Below are 21,539 nucleotides of genomic sequence, written 5' to 3' on the forward strand. Positions count from 1 at the left end.
TGAAATTCCTGGTTGATGCTGATTGACTGTGAGTGACATTTAAGTCTTTCACACTTCCTTATCTAGCCCATTCTCTGCAGGCTGAACATGGACGCGCACCTTATGCAATCTCACAACAGACACCACGAGCTGCAGATTTAGGAGCTTTTTAATTATCTGTGTGTAGGGAGGGAAAGAAACTGTGATGATTTTCTTTTCATACTGAGGGGAGTTCTCTTCATCCTGCTGCAAGAAGTGCCACAAAACCCCGTGAGATGAGTGAATAGGGCTCTTCTCCCGGAGCACAGAAATTGAACGGATTTTCCTCAAATGTTCTCACAAACACACCTGTTGGCTAACAACGCAGTGGAATAGCATCTTCACCTCAAAATCCATTCCAATGGAAAGGGCTAACCAAGTGAAAAGAGAGGGGTGAAACGGAAACTCTTTTGAATCCTGAAATCTGCTTTTTGACTTCACGTGGACCTTGCAATCTCTACCGATCGTTGTCGGTTACTCCAGTGCCGTGTACCTTCACTTAGCTAATCTACTTTGCAAAACTACCAATTCTCACTTCATCTTGCTGAGAAGATGTAATTTAATTTTTACCGATGAAATGTACTTTGACAAAGAAAACTGATAGTCTTCTTGAAAATTACACATATTGGAAAACGGGTTCTGAAGAAATATGAAGCCCTGCCGCCCAATACATAGACACATACACATACACATATATGGAAGTGAAGAGAAAGGAACACTAAGTCTATTCTTCACTTTCTCTGTAAGTTTCTCCAGATTAAACTCTCAGGCTTGGCAGGCTTGCTGGGTCTAGCAACTGAATGGTTTGGGTTGATATTTGCTTTTGTGGAGATGCTTGAAGATGCAGATAGAAAGGCTTCCAGCAACTGACATACTGAAAGTGAATGGAAGGAGCTCACATCCTTTCTCCTGAACTTCCCACACACTCTTTTTGTGTGAAGAATGTGGTCATCTGCGGCTGTGTAATTTCCAATATCTTGAACAATGCCTGGAATGATAAGCACCTATTGGTTCTAATGATTGGCAACTTTTGGCAGGCATTTAAGAGATTTTTAAACAACCCTTAATCCCTCGCAGCTGTGACTGAATACAGACCAAAAGAATTGGCATTCCCTCTGCATCCCTTGACTTTAAATATAATCACTTGGTGGCAGTGATCATGTACATTGTCTTTAACAGTGGAGGAAATTAGCTTTAATTTCACAAAGTGATTGCATCTTGGCTTTCAGAGATGCCTATTGCAAGCCTATTCAACACATCCCTCAGCCCCTGGGCATAGAGGAGCACCATAAGCAGCAGAACACCACTCCATGAGCTGCATCTGTAATGATCCCCTTGAATAGCTAAGAGGTGGCTTTGGCCTAATGCCTCAGGAGACACAGCACTTCTAACTGTGCTTATTCCCACTTTGTCTGGCATTATGTATGTGTGAAACTAGACTTTGTTGTGGGACTTGGTTGTAGAGCAAGTCCTGGAAGTAGGAACACCATGTTTCACCTGAAGTCTGTCATATGCCACCAGTGCTTTTTCCTTATTTTCACTAGAGCCCCTTCCCTTTTTCTCCTGTTTGTAAAACTTCCCTGTTTGGGGCTTTTTGAGTGCCTGCTTTGCTGTAAGCATGCATATATTTGCTTTCTTGAGTCAGAGAGGAAGACCATAGGTAAATACAAGTGTAATTTTGAGTCACAGGAACTTTAACAGTTACAGTAAGAGGACATTACATATAATCATTACACAGTCGGTCTATTTTCATATTTTATAACATCTCAGGGCAATAACTGGTTTGATGGGTCTATGTTAAAATCATTACCTTACTGTTTTCTATATCACATCCATTCAATTTCCCACTAAAGATTAAACAACCCACTTGAAGGAAAATATCATTTTATTAAAGTCACATTCAAGAAAAACAGGTACGGAGCTTTTGAGGAATTAATCATTTGTATTCATATGAAAGAATTGCAACAGAAAGAAGCATCTTTTCTTTCAGGCACTGAAAATACAGATATGATTTAGAGAATACCCTTTCTACTGTAAAAGAAAAATGCTGTTTCTATCCCACATGAATTCTTCCCCTCACATGCACACTGCACTCTTAGCCAGAGACAAGACCACAAACATGAGTTAGACAAGGAGCTTTTCCCTATTGAATTTTACAATTGAACCTGCAAAAAAACTAAGTGCAAACACTTGTTAACTCGTTAAAAGGAACAAGTTAGCAAGTAAAGCACATTAAATCACTTTACGTATTCACCATACCAAAATAGCTAATACAGGATGTAGTTGATAGCGCAACAACTTTGACTCTGCAAGGAGTTGTCCCAGTAGCATTGTAACCTCATCCCATGCCAGAGAGAGCTGTATCCTCACAGCACCCATGGAGCAGTCTGGTACATAGGGGTGCATAGGTGTGTGGCCTCATGGGGGGCTTTCACACGGGCATTAGTGGGTTGCAGGGAGAGATAAGGGTACACCTAAACACTCAAGCACTTGCAGGTCCCAAAGGAAAAGGGAAACTTTCATGTGTGATTTGGGATCCTATATGTGAATGTGTAGTTTGAAAATTTGGACTACTTGTAAAAGGATGTTGCAAAATCTGGTTTGTGCAGTAATATTTTTAAGTGTTTGGATCTTATTTATTCATTGTATTGCTCATATTGATCCTGAATATATAGTTGACTGATTGGCAATTAATTACATGTCATTAAATAAAACAATAGACTGCTTCAGTACTGATCTAGTTTAAACAACACAAGCTGTACAGTTTCTCCCTTTAATATCCATTATAAAATTGTCCATTTTTGCAGACACATGAAAGCTACAACCATGCACTGTACCTCACAGGGCAGACCAATTACACATGTACAGTGCTGAGATATAAACACACAAAAGTGTAATCCTCCTGTTTCCTTACCCATTCTCAAGTCTGGAACAAAATATTTTTTTTCCCTCTTTTGAGGGGACTTTGTGACACCTGCAGTGCCCTCTGTGAGATAAGGAGGCGAGTGAGCAAGGCTGCCTGATGTCCCACCAGGATCAGGTGGATTGGAGGTATGGTGGCAGGTCTTGAAGCAGTGACAGGAACCCTGGCATGCATGCCCATGTTGTCTAGCCCCAACCTCATTTTCTGCTGTACCACAGGTACCTCAGCAGCTGCCAGCACCTCCAAATGACTTATGTCCCAAAAGGCTGTGTCTGACTCCTAAAGGGTTTGAGTTTCATCCAATGCTTTTGGTCCCAGCAGGAAGGTTTTTCAAGGCCTCTTGATTTCTGTGTGAGTGACACCTCATGACCCTGCATGACATCCCCAGAAGGCAGCCTCTTCATGTCACTTCAGCTGTGAGCAACATTTGTGCTGGGAACTTGAGTTCTCCCTTGGCTTGCTGAGTCCCCGAGGTACTTAGGGGTTTCAGCGTCTCCAAGTGCTTGCACAAGCTATGTCCATTGCCATCTCTGGATGCTCTGCTGGATGGTGATGTGATGTCAAGTCACATTATGCCTAGAGAGATACAAAAAGACAGGTTTTAATATACAGTGTCACTTCTTTCTTTATCTTAGCCACTCTCAGCTCTGGCAATTAATGCTCCAGTTCAAACTTCCCTTTAGGGCCACTGGGAAAACCACACTTTGTGAACTCTGTGAGAGGGATCTTTTCCTTTCTCACCTCTGGGGGCCTTCTTTGTGGCTTCAAGAGCTTAAAGGAAAGGCAGGAGCTCCTAGCACTTTCAATGGTCCTGTCGTATCATTGGAGCCTCTTACTACCCAGAAATGTCTCATCCCAACCAGCATCCTGGCAGATGAAGGGATAGGGTATGGCATTATCCCTGTGGCAGAAATCCCCCCATCACAATTTTCCCTTGTGGGGAAATTGCCAGTGACAAAGTCTACCTCCCTTGAGCAGCAGACAGGCAGTGGCAAAATTTCTCGTTCCTTGAAATGAAAGCAGCACACATTCTACTTGCTGCTGTGCTGCCAAATCTAAGGGCATCAGTGAGCTCAAGAAAATAGGAAACCAGTGTCATAAAACCTGCCCTCACATCTTCAGCCAATCATTCCTGGGCCAGATACTATGTTCAGGATCTCACAGCAGGCACCCACACCCCTTCAGCTAATTTTCTCTGAATTAATATTCCCTTCTCTCTACAATCCTGAAGCAGTATGACCTTCTTAATTGCAGTGATTTCCCTATTGTTCTTATCTTTTTCAAATTCTTTGCCTGTTCCTGGTCCATTACAAAGGGAAACCTCTTCCTCTGGGGCTCAAGTTGGCACCATTTCCCAGAAACGGTCAGTTGTCACATTTCAAATAGCATTTGGTACTTATGCACAGCAGCTCCTTCACCCACCTGAGGCACTGTGTGGGAAGTGAACAGACTAGCCCTCCTTTACGGTCACCCTTATCAAGAACTTCATTACAGGGTTCATAGTTTAGGTAGATGCTTTCACATGAGATCTCAAGCCCTATTTCAAGCCCTTTTTGTTATTTTATAGACCAGTGAACACCATTTTGTTTTATCTTCTTGCCTTATGGTAGGCATTCTTTTGTCCTTAAAAGTACTTAGGCACAAGCTGTGAAAGGATCTAATAGCGATAACTACAGTCCGATGGAAAACTGAAGCCATTTGTAAGAAAAAGAAAAAAACACCACCACCTGATGCAAACTGATGCAAAACCAATTAAAAACACACTCTTCTTGTTCTAGCTTGCTCCTCACAGTTCTAGCTCTGAAGGGACTTGCTAGTATGGCTGAGCAATTATGATTTCTGAATTTAAGACCAGTAGTAGGGGCAATTGGAATTTCTCCTCAGCCTTGTCTGTTGTCACTAATGGGCTTTCCATGCAGAGCATACATTGTCTTGAAAAGTTCTTTCCATCTAGCCTGTGCTAAGAGATTTGTTCTTTTATGCTAAACCCTCATCACCCATTTCAATCCAAAAGCTTTGCTACCCTCCTGTCTTATGTTTAGAAGCATCACTGAAGTTGACACACCTATTTGTGTGCAGACCTACTCCTTGGTCTTGGCATTTCCAGGGTCCAAGGCAGAACTGTGCTCTTCTGCTCAAAAATTAATAGCCAAGAGAGGCAGAGAATCAGCATGTGCAAATTCTGATCCGAGGTCTTGTTTGGATGCAGAAAAGGGGCAGTAAGTTATAGAGAGATCCTTGAAAATATTTTAGTGTCACTGGCTTTGCTGGGACCAGAGTGGACATGATACATGGCACAGGAACATTTTAACCAAGGTTGGATCAAATTTCTTAAAATGCTCTCTTACCAGTAAGTTCTTATTCTTCATAGTTAGTCCTAAAAGTTATTTATTCTGAAGGCAAAAGGGGCTTATCTGCAAAGTAAGAAAATGCCTCCATCTGACACCTAGTTATGCAAACTCAATTGCACAGGAAGCACTTCGATATTGCAGTGAAGGGGCATAATTCCTGCTAGGTGCTGATCATTTATGGCTTTGAAATTCATTTTGGCGTGTTTGTCCTTGGGACGATTCATTCACTTGGATTTAGCAAAGTGCCCTCAGTACATACCTGGATTGGGGCCAAAATTCTTACCATATTTGGGTGTGAGTTGGTTTATCTTTAAAACTAAATTAAAATGGTGAGTTGTGTAACCTTCAGTGTGTCCTAGACGAAAACGACTCAGTGTTACCCCAGTAGATAAATCTCCTTGTAAAGTTCATGCATAAACTGCATTTAAGGAAAATAGCTTCTAATTATGCAAAGATATTAACAACCATCCCATCTGATTGTAATGAGGATAATTTGCATTATTCTCATACAAAAAGCATCTATAGAAGAGAGTTATGGCTGATATGCATTTTGTTACAGTCCAGCTAATGATCAGCAAAACATTATTCTGCTTTCCTTACAGAAGTTCTACTGCTCAAAAAAGTCGGAATGGCTGAAGATGAATGGTATGTCTGACAACATATTCCTCATTGCTACATAACCCTTCATCATTCACCATCACAATTTCTTAATTTATTTTTCTAAGATCCTTCTGCTCTTCATTTGGTTCATTTAGAAGTACACCATTGGACTTATGCTGCAGGTTTTTCTCACACATGCTGTAAAGGACCCTGAATGGACTATGATCACAGGATTATTTTGGTTATGTCAGAGGATGGTAAAATCTTGTACCAGTATTATGTGGTGAAGCACATTCTATCAATCTATTAGGATTTGAGTGATCAGAGTGATCAATCCACTGGAATTATGATATGCATAGATGAATATAATCTAGGGAGAGTTCATGTATGGATGTTTGAGTTTAACAACATGGTTTATGAGCCTATATTGGATGTATGTACACACTGCATAATAAATAATTTCTAAGTGCTATGAGCTGAAGTTTCAAAGCAGCCTAAGAGAGTCATGTATCTAACTCCCTTATGTCTTTGAAACCCTAGACACAATATACTAGAAACAGGAAAGGGACTTGAATAGTAATTACAAGCATATTTTGAAATGTACAGAGGGAAAAAATTGGATTCAGGGCATTGTAAATCGAGGAAGGAGAGAATGATGAACTATGTTTTTTGGAGCTAAAGGACCAATATACTTTTGTGGCCTTGAAAGTCTTATGAATTATCTGGCAATCATACAATGTGCTTGTAGCAGTGTTTTCTTTGCAGAAAACTCTGACTCTGTTCAGGGTTTGATAGTTTATTTCCTTTATGAAAAGTAAAATTGGATAGAGGGCAGAGGGAAAGAAATGCAGCTGGTGGGTTTGTGTGTTTCTTCTTCTTGTTTTGTATGAACTGAATATGATTTAATAGGCTGTACCCATACTAGGAGCTGTGATAAGGGATAATGAAATCCTTCATCAGCACACGGAGAACCAGCAAAAGAAGGTAGCTTCTCTGCTAATGTTAATAGGTGTAATTAATGAAAATCAGCACAGAATCAGTGGTTTTCACTAGCTAAGAATCTCATCCAGGGCGCTTAAATCTCTTCCAGCAACATAAACCAAACTAGTGCAAGGTTTGCATCTGTTATCATCAGGTAGCACTTGGCTGAAAATTGCAAGCTTTATTGCAAATATGTATAATGTAACTTAATTGGAATTAATGGGAGTGTATCTGTACAGGTATGAAGAGAAATACCTGACTTTGTTTTTCATATTTCCTTTATATCTAGCCATAGATAAGTCAGCTTAAAACCAGGGCTTATTTTACTGCCTACACGTTTTGTATTTTTCAGTAGATATTTGCTATGACAGTCCTAAACACAGGTATGGAACTCAGTTGTGCACTGCCAGTAGTAATCCCATTCAATAGGTAAGTAATTTCTGTGTCTCAGGGAGAATTCCTGGGCTACGCACTAACTGCAGGGCCCACAACACTGAAAAATCTGGCCCTTCTATTAACATAATTTCAAAAACCTGGTGAGACTACTTGAGCTTTCATTGATCATAACAAAGAAGCGAACACCAGAGTCAACAATACGGATTTGTGTATTGTACTCAGCTGCAGTTTCCAGGGGAATATAAGTCCTTATTGAAGTGTTGCCTGTATTTGGGGAATTGATCGATGATACATTCTGCATGGACCCATACTCTCCAGTAAAAGGTTGGCTCCTCTTGCAGTTTTTCTCACATTTATGGTTCTCAAAGTCTTTTCTTCTTAGACAGCTATTTTCATTATAAATTAGGAGCTTAATTACCTTCTATGTCTCTTTTCTTACTATTAAATTAGATTGAAATCAGGCAGCAGGTTCAACAGTCATTGTGGGGAAGAGATACAAAGTCACACAGACAGACTGACTATGTGCATTTTGTGTATGTAAGGAAAAAAAGTAAAATAAAAATGTTCCTAATTCAGGCGGCTGAAACTGCAATCATTCTGTGACCCTTCAGCATTGTTTCCACACATCTTCCCTCAGCATAATAATTTGCTGTCCCCTGTCCTCTAATTCTTTGTCTCGCAGTTGCAACTCTTTCTCCCTGTTCCTACTCCTGCTTTTCTCTTGGGAATGTCTTTCTTATCCTTCCCTCCCTGAAGGTTCATATCTCGGCAGAGTTGCTTCTGCTCTGGGGTTACAATCTAGAAAACAGGGCAACAGGAATTTTGCTCTGAAATGTGAAGCTTGCTTAAACACATCCAACATATTCATCAGGAATGCTTTTCCCTCCCCTCTTCCCTATATACATTTGGTTCTCTTAATTGTTCATCTCTATTCAAAGCAATTTCCTCGGCACACACATTTTCATTAAATGTAATGAAGGAAGGACAATTTAGCATCCCACCTGTGACAACTCACTGATTCAGATCATGATGACCTATTGTGAATACTTGGGCTTCAGTCAAGATTTTGATTAGTGAGAAGAAGTAACCTCTGGATAATTAAGACTGTAGCCAGAATTTATTTATTATGAGCCAGTTTAATTTAAAAGTAAAAGTCCATTAATTAGGTAATGTATGAAGGCATTTCCATAGCACTCACTGGCAGAATATCTTTGAATTTATAGTTTGTCTCGCTTCATATTCTGAAAAGCTTGCCACGTGTCTAGTCTCCACAAGAGTGATAATTTATTTGTGGGTACACTACGAGAAAAGCAGAGAAGCAGCCTGTAAAATAGGGAATTTGAAATTTTTGGCATCAATCATATCTGGAACAATTTGAAATAATTCTTCCTCTACTGTCACCCAATAGCTTATGAATGGTTTGGCCTAGAAACTTCAAATTTGATTTATTCAAAAGGTCTTCATCCCTCCTACTCTGCATAAAAAGAGGAGAGGGCTGGTGAACTTGGAAGCTATCCCCTGGAAATGTGGAAACAGCAGAGCCGCCTGATGGGATCTGAAATAGCTTATTGAGTTTGTCACTGATACTATAGGCTTCTGTATTCACAATATATGAGAATAGACAGCAACAGTCTGTATTGCTGTTGGAGAGGGAGCTTTGGTTTCCTTGCAGCCAGCTGTTCTTTTAGTTCACAAGCCAGCATCAAGTCTTAATACATAGGGACTATTAATGCCACTATCACCATTCCACACAATTTGCACCCTTGGATGGAGTTTCTAATTCTGTGGCCCCTTTGGTAGCACCATAAACCACCGTGCCCCGAGACACACAATCACTTTCTCATAGATTCTTGTTGGTCTCCCAGTCTTTTCACCATGGGAGCACTCAAGAGACATTTAGGAATGAAGGAAAGGAGGTTTTCATTATGATGTATCTTTTACCATCACCGGCTTGCTGTTGATGCCAGCTAAAAAATCCAGGGTTAAAAGACTCTATGAACAAAGCAAACAGCATAGCAGTGATGATAAGCGATTGCAGCTTTAGCAAGGAGTACACAATGAAATCTGAAAAGTAGCTGTCAGATAATTACAGAGCTTTATGCTGCAGGCTGCACATGTGAATGTCATGTGATGTTTACTGAAAACAAATTGATTACAAAAGGAAATTTATTCACTTACTTTTGTGATTGTACACTGAAAATTTGAAGAGGAAAGGCTACACAAAGAAGCTTTTTAAAAATATCTGGGATGGTGTTAAAGCAAAATTTACTCCTTCCTCACTCAAAAAAACCCCAAACCAGAAGAATGTGAATACATAAAGCTAGGTGTCCTCAGAAGTAAACACAAGCTTGTTTCATGTATCCCAGCTCATTAACATTTCAAATTGTCCCTATATCAATATAAATATTAATGGATCATTGTGTATGAGGGGGTGACATCTCAATGGCTGAAACTGCTGGTCAGAAATTGTATTGCAAAAAGTTTGGGGTTTTTTTAATCAGAAAAATGGGACCTCCAATTATAAGATACCCACATCTGCTTCTGGGAGAGTGACAGGTATGAAATACCTCTAAACCTGACTTCTCTAGCATTTTGCTTTTGTAGTCTGCTATGCTATTTCATGATGTAATTGATTTCTTTTCATCATCATCTAATTCATAAAAGAAGTTTGCTCCCGCACTTCCACAACCACAGACAATAGATAAATGGATACTAAAAAGTGTGGTCCAAATAGCAGACTTGCTATGTAGAAGCTGGAGAGATCAGAGTCGTAAAAGAACTCTCAGGCAACTTGCCAAAAACAGCGATAGTGAATCATATTGTTTGGTTTTGTGCCAAAGTACTTTGACCTTCAATTTTTTTGCCCCCTAAAGGGAAACATGAGGACTTTTTCCTCTTTGAATTTTTACAAGAAACTCTTGACTTGTCCAGAATATAAACAAGCCTCATTAACTTCAGTTAAATGATGAAGACATGAAAGGCAGAAAGAAGTTTTCCAAAGCCTTTCATTTGATGTGAATTTTGAATAGAGGGCAAAGCATCATCAATCTTCACAGAATCACAGAATCTGTTGAATTTGAAGGGACCACAAGGATCATCAAGTCCAACTCCTGGCCCTGCACAAGACCATCCCCAAGAGTCACACCATATGTCTGAGGGAATTGTTCAAACGCTTCTTGAATTCTGTCAGCCTTGGTGCTGTGACCACTTCCCCTGGGACCCTGTTCCAGTGCCCAACCACCCTCTGGGTGAAGAACCTTTTTCTAATATCCAACCTAAACCTCCCCTGACACAATTGCAGGTCATTCCCTCTGGTCCTGTCACTGGCCACCACAGAGAAGAGATCAGTGTCTGTCCCTCCTCTTCCCCTCATGAGGAAATTGTAGACTGCAATGAGGTCTCCCCTCAGTCTCCTCCAGGATGAACAGACCAAGTGCCCTCAGCTTCTCATATGTCTTCCCCTCAAGGCCCTTCATCTTCGTCGCCTTTGGACACTCTCTAAGAGCTTAATATCTTTCTTATATTGTGGTGCCCAAAACTGCCACAATATTCAAGGTGAGGCCACACCAGTGCAGAGCAGAGCAGGACAATCCCCTCCCTCAACCGGCTGGCGATGCTTTGCCTGATGCCCCCCAGGACACAGTTGGCCCTCCTGGCTGCCAGGGCACTGCTGACTCATGTTCAACTTGCCATCGAACAGGACCCCAGGTCCCTTTCCATGGCACTGCTTTCCAGCATCTCATTCCCCAATCTGTATGAACATCCAGGGTTGCCCCATCTCAGGTACGGAATCCAGCACTTCCCCTTGTTGAACTTCACATGGTTGGTGATTGCCCAGCCCTCTCATTTGTCGAGGTCTCTCTGCGGGGCCTCCCTGCCTTCGAGGGAGTCAACAGCTCCTCTGAGTTTTGTGTCATCTGCAAACTTGCTTAGTATCCCTTCCAGTCCTACATCCAAATCATTTATGAAGATGTTGAAAAGCACAGGGCCCAAGATGGAGCCCTGTGGAACCCCACTAGTGACAGGTCACCAGTCTGATGTTACCCAATTCACTATTACCCTTTTGATCTTATTCAGTTTTATGCTTCCATCTAGCAACGTGTAGCTGTTGAAAACTGCTTGTAAATACACCAAATTGGAAGTATTTTTTCCTACTCTTCAGTGAGAAAAAAGGAGGTACTTGTGCTTTTCTGTCCCACTTAATGGTTCTGTGAATCTGCTGGTGTGTAGGTATGTTTTGAAAGTTTTGAATTATATACCAATTTCTGAGTGAAAAGATAGCCAATACTCTGTGTAGAAATCATCAGTAAGCACTATTCAGAGTAGTCAATCATTTGTTTTACATTGATGTTATATATTTTTATCCCATTTAGTTTCAACGGGTACAAAACAGCATACAGAGTACTGAATTAGTGAGAACTAACATGGTAGTGAATTAGTGCAAATGCTCTTTACAAGGCAAGTGGTTATTTCTGTTACACATTAAGTTTAAAAAAGTGTTAATACTAGATAAAATCGTGCTACGCATGTTTCAGGAAAAACTTGAAATCTCAGGAGCATGTTTTCATTTCTGGAGACTGACATGTCAGATTCTTGTGCCCTAGGCAGTAACTTGCAATTTTCGTGTAACAGATTTCTTCTGGGTTTGCACTGAAATAGCTGCTTACTATGTCTTCTAAATCTACCTTCCATTTCTTGAAATCTTTAAAGCAAGAATTAAATTATTTCTTTTTATTCCTCAGAGATGTCAGGGAGGGGGCTTAACATACATTTATTTCTACGAAGTAGTGATGGTGAATATTACATGTTAGTATGTATCGGTGCAGTAGCTCTCAATCTGTAGTCTGTGATGTCTGGCCTATTTTTAAGTGTATAAGCAAGTCTTACATTCCCTGTAACAGAGGCACTAACTATATTCATTTAGGGATCACAAATCCATAGCTTGGAAACCATAGTGTCCAAGGAAACAGATGTGTAGAAGTTACCATGTGTGGGTCTAAATAGCTTCATATAAACTGCTCAATGACACAACCAAAAAGTAAGATGAAAGCTCATGTATCCTCCCTTTTTTTCTGCTACCCACTGATTTGCCTTATTCTCTTCTTCAAGGAGGCCAGTACAACCAAACAACTTATCTTCTCTCTTTCAAAGGACCATGTCCTCATCTTTTCTAGTCCCCCTCATAAATGTCATCTTCTGCTATGGGATATATTTGAATAAAGAGTTCGTATTTTCTCTTTTCCCTTGATTTCGTACTATCCACCTCTAGGCAGAATTAATAACTCCACTATGTCTGTAAACAGCCAGCATATGATTAAAGCCATCACAACAAATAAACATGAAATAGCAATGTTCATCACAGCTGGTGAAAAGAGGATTTCTTCATGCTGCTAGTGACCAGCTCAGTCCTTGCCAGTGGCTTGTTTTCATTTTGTTCCTTCTGTTGACTTCAAGTCTTAGGACTGACCTTGGAGTTTGAGGGGCAGCTGATGTCAGTAACAAAATTAGCTTTTTGCTTACTTTGTAATTCCCACAGGCAAAAGATATACGAAATATTCCTCCCAAAAGGCCTGAGCCCAAGTGTATCCTCCACACCTTGCTGGGTAGCCCTGTCCAACTGACTCTTTTGCTTCCACCTTCCCATGGAGCAGGCAGGCAGGCAGATGCTCCCATTTCTCTTTACTGACAGAGGCTTTAAGGCCTGTGGTGCCTTCAGAGCAAGAGCAAGAGTCAGAGACCCTGAAACAGGTTTTCACGGGAAAACAATGATGCCTATGCACTTGGTTCCCCTTGAGGGCCACAGTTGGTCTCTGTAATGAGTGTTTGAATGCACTATGTGTGTACCTATGATTTCTGAGGCTTCATGTGTTCTTCATGTTTCTGATCTCAAGTAACTGAGTTGGTTTTGTCGATTCATTAAGACAGACAGCGACATACTGCTCCTTCCTTACATAAACACACATACACAAGAAAAGATAGAGGGAATAGAACTAGATTAACAAATGCACAAAAGTGGTAAACATAAATATTGCAGATGTAGATATGGGAAAAATATATGGCAGGCAGATCTCTAGAGAAACAGATGGATAGCCCACAGCAATAAGCAGTAGCTGTCTATAAAAGGTAGGCAAATGCAGTGGTAAATGGCTTGTGACTCTTCAAAATTTAATTTGCTATGAAAGCCCATCATGAATGATGTAAGGGCAATATCAAGTAGAAAACTATCGAGCACTACTTCTTTTCTTCTTAACCTGTGGGATGGAAAGTTACCTGACGGGTTACAGTAAGCAAACATGAATGCAGATACACAAAGATATCTCAGCACTTGACAGCTCTCAAAGTTTATTGTCAAACCATATTAGCAGAAGTCTGCCATGTATGAGCAGGCAGAACAGCAGGCAAGATGCTAAAATGTCTGCAGTGAAATCATTGCCTTCCATGGTATTCTTATAACCATCTTCTCTCCCTCGACCTCCATTCACTAGTTCATAAGATATTAAGGTGTCAGCAGTCAAAATCAACTTCTGGGGAAGGTTACAACTACCTTATTTACTCTTCAGTTTCTTTCCTACTTAATATGCTTGTACCTGTCAGTTGTGATATGCCTGAGAAAAGGGTAATGGCCTTTTTATTTCTCTGTAGAACTTAAAGAACACTTTAAGCACTATTTCCAGACTCTGATAAGCGGACTATAGTTGAAGTTGTAACACAACATGTGGAATAGAGATAAAGTAACCACAGAAGTGTGACTTTCATATGTCCGTGGAGTGCCTGTGTGGAAGAAGTGACGTAAAGAATTGTGCAGTTACATATATGTGCTGGTCCTCAGAGACCTCCTTGTCCTCAGTTTGGAACCCTTGTTCTCCATTCACCTTATTATGTATTAGTTTGGATAGATGGACACCTATTGTGCGCAAATTTCCCACCATATGAGTTGAGAAGTGTTTTGTGCACAAGGCAACTGAATCTTTCCTTGAGCTGATGTCTTCTGATTCAGGTTCCAGCTCCTCCTTTGTGGTTCTTCTGCCTCATGTACACTTTGTAGTGTGTCAGAGCTTTGCTAGAGTGTCCTGTTTGAATGTTTTTAATTTAAATGTACATTTCCATGTGCAGAGTGTTCATCCCTTGCTGGTAAAATGTAAAACACTGTGAGTTCAAGTCACACTTCCCACCAATGGGGAATCCCAAAGCTCTTCAGATAATATTTTCCCTCTGTCTCTATTCCATTGCATGCCATCAGGCCAGCTTACAGAGATCACCCTCCTCTCAGCATTCAGTCTTGCCTGATGTCCTCAGGGAAGTAAGGAATTAAATGAAATGTATTTTTAAAAGAAAAGCAAGGGAGCCCTCCTGCTGGAGCGGAATAAAGTTGCGACAGCTCTGTCAGCTGCATGTCTTCACTTTGCAGGGAGCTGTCAGTAAGCTCTTTAAAGTTGGGGCACTTATGCAGGCAAAACAATTGTGTGTGTCACTTGTAATCTACATGCACAAATTGCACTATGTTGAAAGCAAGGAAATTCATTTTTATTTATATAAATAGATCTTGTAGATTTCATTAAGATTAGGTCAGACTGGGAAGTTATCACATAGGCTTATTTGCACTTTCGTTAATCTTCATTTGCAAATGCTGATTAGTGTCACAAAACTCTCTTGCTGTTTATTGTAAAATCCTGCTTCTCTTCTTTTCTTGCTGTCAGAAAGCCTTAGGAGGAGGGAGACGGGACTTCAAAGCCAGTAGCCAGAAACAGAGGGAAGATGAAAGTGGATTTGCTGGAATCAGGAAAGGAAGAGAGGGCGGGACAGAGAAGCTCACATGATTCCTTAACATTCTGGGTGGAGCAGGCTCAAACAGGACCTGATAAGGAAGCAGTGGTGCAGGAGCAGTGCAGATCAGTGGGTCAAACCACTAGGGACATAGAAACTACTGAAAACTGCATAAGTGGTGCTTCCTCCTTGCTTTCCAGTTCATACAGTTCTTTCATCTCTCTGAACAGTAATATACAAATCCTTCCTGGTGGCCCATCAGATGACGTGTTGTATGCCTGTTACCTGCAGTTTGCTCTCCTCCCATTCTCTCCAGAAGGAAAGGATGCATACTAAGTATGCTATTTCCTTATTTTGGAATATTTCTATTGGATTGCTAAATTTTGTGCTTTACATGGACTGACATCTACAGTGCTGTAATCAGCTAGCTTTCAGATTGAAAAAAAAAAGTTATTTAATAGATGTCATTCTGTAACAGGTACTTGTTCATAGTGCTAACTCCTAGGGTAAAACTGGGGCTCCAGGATGAAAACATGGAGAGATGGAAGGCTGTGTGAAAAGAAGGAAGCAATAGAATGGGAATGCAAACAAAGTGTGAGGAGTTTTGAGGGAGGAGTATGTGAAGGGCCATAGGGAAACAATGAATGATGGTGGGGGAGATTAGTATGTGTGGGTGCATAGCAAATGCTCTCACACCAGGAGAACACAACCCTTGCCCAAACAAGCTTGCCTATATTTTTTTCATTGTATTTTTTTTCAGTCTCTGCTTCCTGCCATGTTGTATCAGAATCCCATATGAATCACAAAAGGAGAAACCTGTCTTTTTTTTTTCCCCTAAGCCTTTCCATTCTCATAGATGCGCCTTCATATCTTCATTTAAATGCTGCCTGCTCTTCAAACTTCTTCCCAGCAGTATCTGGTAACTAGGTCATTTTTTAGCACCTAATTGTGTTACCAAATACTGAGCAAAAACATCAGGGTACTTAAAGTACATGAGGGGTGTGGATTTGCATAGTCAGCATTCAGCTTCCCGCAAACCTCATTCTAGAATAATGGCCCTGGATTGCTCTTCAGTGACGAAACCCATTACTGCATGAAGGAAAAATAAAACTGCTTTCCAAAGATCCCAAGGGTGGAGGCTGTGGGAAGCATGTGCAACAGTTTTTCAAAGAACGTATTCACAGCAATTTTTTTTCTTTTATAAGTAATATGATAGAAGAAATTGTAAGTAACAATACGAAATTAAATTTGGTGAATGTACTGAGGGGTAAATCCTTAGAGAAACCTTATCTATCTTGAGTATTCAAACACATCAACTTGCTGGGCATGATGGCAATTACTGCACTACATATATTCAATTTGCTCTTGTATATACAATATTATCTTCCATAAGGAACAGTAAACTGCAGAACATATTTCAGTAAACATTATTCTGAGTAAACAGAAATGGCTTGAGTGTGCATTTCTGTTCATAATAATGTACCAATGAAATATTGCTCTGACAGAGCTACTGAGTGTAGGGAGGTCACATCCTCTGAGAAGTTCCTCAGTATTAGCACATTCTTCTTTAGAGGCTGGGAGAGACAGTCTTTGGTGGTTCTGGTGACTCCTAACCTGGGGTGAGAATGTGTTCCTTTTGTTCAGGTAAATTAAAGGAAAAAACAAAGGTAGTTCCATTATTCTGTAGAGACTGTGCTACTAATCCAGAGACAGCCCAATCAATCCATACATACCCATACTGATGCTTGTATACATATGCATATGTGTGTATATATATTTATGTGTATTAATAAAATCTTATGTCCCCTTATATTTCAGATGAATGTCCAGCCATATTGAAGGTTGTGTAAGCCTCCCCTTTTTAGGAGCACACTTAGCCATCAGCCAAATACATCCAGCAAGCTGGATATGATCTGCTGCATTGTAGAGGCTGCAGTAAAGAACCAGTATTCAGGCCTCGAGCAGAACAGGAATATTTTGTATAAATTCTTGTCAGAACATGCTGATTCATCGAAATGAAGCTTTGCAGAAAAAGGCTAGTTCCTCTGGCATTTTCCTTTGGCATTACATGTCGGCTTCTTTTCAATTAAAATGTTTTATTTAAGAGGTCAAGATGACCTTTCTGTTTTGGAATAGAAAGTAAATTCTCGTTTAAAAATGAGAAAAATTAACACATATATTTAAAAATGCAGTATTTTGAAATGTTCAGGAGAGATTAATTCACTCATACAACTGAACATGTGGAAAACTGAAATATCAGCATCCGTTTCACTTGAGGTGGGATTCTTTTTAACCACTCTTAACAGCTTTCATGGTGTTATTAAAATTCTTTTTTTACTCAACTGCACATGTCTCTCTAGTCACAGTACTCTTCTGCCCGTGTTTCCTTCCTCTCAGCAGAAGTTCTGCACTATATACAGTGACAATTCCAAGCATAAGCATTATGCCCCCCTTAATTCAAGAGCATAGGCATTATGCCCCTTCTTAAAAGGCACCCATGTATTGAAGAAAGAAAACATCCACAGAATGTGCAAATACACTTTTGGATGCATGTCTTTTTCTCTTGGCTTCCTCCCCTTTGTGTACCTCATGAATATTATGTCAAAGCTTTCAATATCAAATTCTCTACTGATACAAATTAGTTAAAGCTCATCGTAATCAAGATATCTGCAATTCTTTATACCAGTAACGAATTTGCTCTGATTTATAATTTTCTTTTTAAAGATTCCTCTTCCTACTGTTGCTGTACAGGCTTCCTGAAGCGGAAACATTCCCCTTGGTCTTTTTGATGCTGCTTCACTGTGGAGGCCAGAAAGCTGAGGATTCAGTGGTGGAAGGGCCATTAGTTTTTCTTTTTAATTGCAGTGCAGGGAACTGAGAACACCTGCAAAGTCATGGGGTGCAGTGGGGTGAGAGACTCAATTCCAGCTCAGGCAGAGTGGGGGTGGGTTATGAAATTTCTAGCAGAGAGGACAGTAGCCTTCATCTGAAGAGACAATAACTTCTTGACACACTTTAACTCAATCACTTGTGATTATGTGACTCTACCCTTGAGTAACAAGGATAAAAGGCTCTATTTAAATTGACTCGAAGTTCATGTAAAAAGGTTGCACCAGTTCAGTTAAATTAATTTTAAACCTGATTATTTAAATCAATGCCACTTTTGTGTGCAGACAAGATCTAAGTGTTATGCTTGTGGATGTAGTAAGTCCTGCAGAAGGAACTGAAATGGCCAATTTTTCACAATCACACTCCTTTAGGATTGAGAAAGGAGTTTTAAAAGAATGAAATTTGGCTTTCTTGGACACTTTTATATTCAAGATACTCCAAAGAGCTTTGCAGTAATAAGCTGAATGCTAGTGCTACAGAGACAGCACAGACAAATACAGAGGCTGTTAATTCAACAGCAATGGCTCCAAAAGAGCTATGAAGGTTAAAGTCTCTTTTACTAAAACAGAGACTGCTGGCAATCTGCCTTAGAAGTCTCTTCTCTGGGAAACCCCTATGGATGGCCTTCATCCTGATGAGCCTGAATTTCCATCTGACACCAAATGCTATTGCAATATTCATGTCAGTCTTTAGGAAGCTGTGCAGCAAACTTACAGGAAATGGGATGGGTTCTGGGACATGAGGTGAGGATGCTGTGAAGGTGACCAAGAATACAGCCCTCCTGGGAAGAAGCACATAGAGAGACAGAAGCCAAGAGACCAAATAACGTTTCTGGCAGCAAGTGAATATATGTTTTTTACCAAATTCAAGCTGCAGTGAAGGACTTTCAAACCTTTTTTCTTGGGCTGCTTTGGTGCCTGGCAGCTAGACAGAGACTGAAGGCTGCTGCTGGGTATATAAACAGTCAGAACCAGCCTGCAGTTGTCACAGACACACAGAAACACCATTGCATCATCTGGAGGCATCCCAATTAAATGGAATTATCATCCTCACCAAGCCATAGTTATCACTATTAAATGTCATTAGGCTTAAATTAGGTTTGCTCCAAGAGATGTCCTGAATAAACGAATTTCCTGATTAAGTCCAAGTAGCATGTACTTTAATAAACTCTGTTACCATACTCATGCACTTTTCCTAATTTTACTGTTTCCTTGGCTCCAGCTTTCTGGCCATTATAGCATTAAGCCTTCGGTTAAACCCTTAAGTGCAAAAACAATGCATATATAAAAGCCCTTTTATTTCTGAAATGTCATTTTAACATTTCACATGGAAAAGAGCTTGTTTCAAAAAATCAGGGCCTTGGTCATCTAAGGAAAGTGGTATATGCAAAGCTAAATCTAACACAGTTGATTTGGGAGTCAACTGAAATCTTCTTCTGGAGACTGCGAGCTGTTGAAGGGATAAGTGCAGATTGTGTACAAACAATCACACAAGCATGAGGAATTTGTAGTTTTCCTGTCAGAGTTCCTGCTCATTCCATCAGGACTGTACTGGGGTGAGCCTGACTTTTCTCTATATGGATGTTCACGGTGTCACCGTGTAAGTTCTCTGCTCCACTCTGCTCCCTTTTCCTTCCTCCGCATCTGGTAGCAAATTACCAAATGAGAAACTTGAAACGACATTCAACCATTGAAACTGAATGGATTTAATGTGTTTCAGTAGATGATTTGAAAACATTGAGGACAAATATTAGACATCAGATATTTCTAAAAAATTGTTTGTGTCAAGAAGCTGGAAAAGAAAAGCAGAGTAGAAAAGAGAGGGGGAAACCCCATTTTTCTGACAGAGCAAGAGGAGACAGGTCAGGAATATGACCCAGAGCAGCACAGGAGCTTCATGGAAAGCAGCCAGATTCAAAGAGGGCTTGTTACAGGCCAAGGCCATCATAATCTTTTCTCTCACTTTTTTTGTACAAGATACAGTGTCTACTACTGGAGCATCTCATTGACAAAGCCATGAATTCAGTGTCCTGGTCCTGATCAGCTCCAGTTCACTGTAACACCCTTCTGTCTTGTATGCTTGTAACTTCCCAGTGACAGGACACATCTGGGGAGGAAGGAAACACTACTTAAGTCCTGACATTCAAACATAACTGGCAGTCCCGTCACCCTGAATATGCCACCTGATACCAACTAAGAAAGTGCACAAGTAGACGTAAGATAAACAAGTGTTAACAGTTAGAGCAGTTAAGCATCAGAACAGATTTCCCAGAGAGGTTGTGCAATCTCCACTCTGGCCTGCAATCTCTGACAACCTGCTGCTCTGAGCAGTCGTAGGAAGGAACTACTCACCTGTATCACCTTGGAGCCTGCTTTTATACTGCATGAGGCCTAGTCCAGTTCCTCTGAGGAATGGGAGGTGAGAACAGAAAACACCTATCTCTCCTCTCTAAGAAGTCCTGGGAAATTCCTATGGATATGCCAGACAAAGTCTGAATATATCAGTAGTCTTTCATCTATGCATCTCAACAAAGGCACTGAACAGCTTTGTTGCTGCTCAAGTCTGAGTGACATTTGAAGAAATAAAACGAGAATGTCATAATTCATTGCAAAACTGAATAATAACAATTGCCTTCATCATAGTTCTCTTCTATCCGAGATTTTATTCACATAGCATTCCCCCTTTTACCAATTGAGAAAGTAAGGCATGGAACAGTTTAGCAGTTAGCCACACCATTACCTAGACCAAAGAACTGAGTCTCAGTTGCCTCAGCCCTAACCTGGAAAATGGTGAAAGTGAAAAAAATTAGAGCTGATCTAAGTAAAGAAACTTATTTTCTTGACTCAAGCTGCCACAGCGTTGTTTAGGCTGGCTTAAAGAGAAAGTACATGCACTGCCTTTGTCATGGATGCTGAAAATATGCTCTGCATCACACCTATGCATGAAGGACACTTGCCTGGACCACGTGTCTGGTCCTCACCAGAGCTGTCAGTCACAAACAGACTGGAAATTACAGTTTCTTCTTTGGACTCATGCTGCCCCCATTAGTGTGTTCAAAATAGCCTTCGTATTAATTTTAGACTTTGCATCTAAACCCACAAGCTCAATGCTGCCCTCAATGCCCTTGTACAACATAAAAGCCTTTCTCATCCTTGTGATTTTCCACAGCTGCCTCAGGTGTCTGTACTGCTGCAAACAGCAATTAGAGGACAAGGAACTTGTCTGTCAAGCATAGATCCAAAACACAGCGTGTTTATCCCTCCCCTTGTTTGCTTTCTAGCCAGCAGAAAAGACCCCATGGTCAAGGTATGTATTTCGCCTCAGGACTCCTTTCTCACTTATGAACATAAATATTGTTCATACAGAAAATAATCGTGTCCTCAAGCCACTCATTTGAGTGGACAAATACAGATTGAAGGCTGGATTCCTGTGTCCTAATATGTTCACCTAGGTCCTATGACTAGTGCTTTAACTGCCTTTAGTGCCTTCCTGAGATCCTCCAAATCACTTCTCAGAGGCAATAAGCCTTTCTCCACTGAGTGGGTCTAGGCATTTCACTCAACAATGTGTTTCATCCAGGAGTGATGAAAAAAAGCTGCAAGACCAATTCCCTTGGC

At 40.5% G+C, this 21,539-nt stretch overlaps 1 long non-coding RNA gene across 1 annotated transcript in view; it reads right to left on the bottom strand.

Annotated features, from left to right (window-relative positions):
* Nucleotides 1-1,941: 1,941 nt before the first annotated feature.
* Nucleotides 1,942-21,539, bottom strand: part of LOC135414307 (uncharacterized) — a 205,661-nt gene continuing 186,063 nt past the window's right edge. Inside the window, exon 3 of the long non-coding RNA XR_010430655.1 lies at nt 1,942-3,517. This is a non-coding gene — a long non-coding RNA (uncharacterized LOC135414307). The remainder of the gene's footprint in view (nt 3,518-21,539) is intronic.

The sequence above is a fragment of the Pseudopipra pipra genome, chromosome 5 (assembly GCF_036250125.1).
Source record: "Pseudopipra pipra isolate bDixPip1 chromosome 5, bDixPip1.hap1, whole genome shotgun sequence".
NCBI classification, from domain to species: domain Eukaryota; kingdom Metazoa; phylum Chordata; class Aves; order Passeriformes; family Pipridae; genus Pseudopipra; species Pseudopipra pipra.